Here is a 235-nt window from a genome sequence, read left to right as displayed (position 1 = left end):
AACATGAAAAACATTACACAAGATACTACAAAATATGAACACACAATCACAGCGCTTCCGCAAGAAGTAATAGTTACAATATTAGATTTCATTCAAAATCCTCCGCATAACAAGTTTTCAGAATTAAAGAAAGTCTTAATTGAAAGACATTCTTTAAGCGAAAATAAGAAATTAGATAAAATTTTGTTAGATTCAGAGATGGGTGATCGTAAACCCTCTGAATTTTATCGGTCGC

This window comes from Rhagoletis pomonella, unplaced genomic scaffold (assembly GCF_013731165.1).
Source record: "Rhagoletis pomonella isolate Grant_MI unplaced genomic scaffold, Rhpom_1.0 Rhpom_scaffold_00006, whole genome shotgun sequence".
Taxonomy (NCBI): Eukaryota; Metazoa; Arthropoda; class Insecta; order Diptera; family Tephritidae; genus Rhagoletis; species Rhagoletis pomonella.
Note: the sequence above shows the minus strand (reverse complement) of the source record.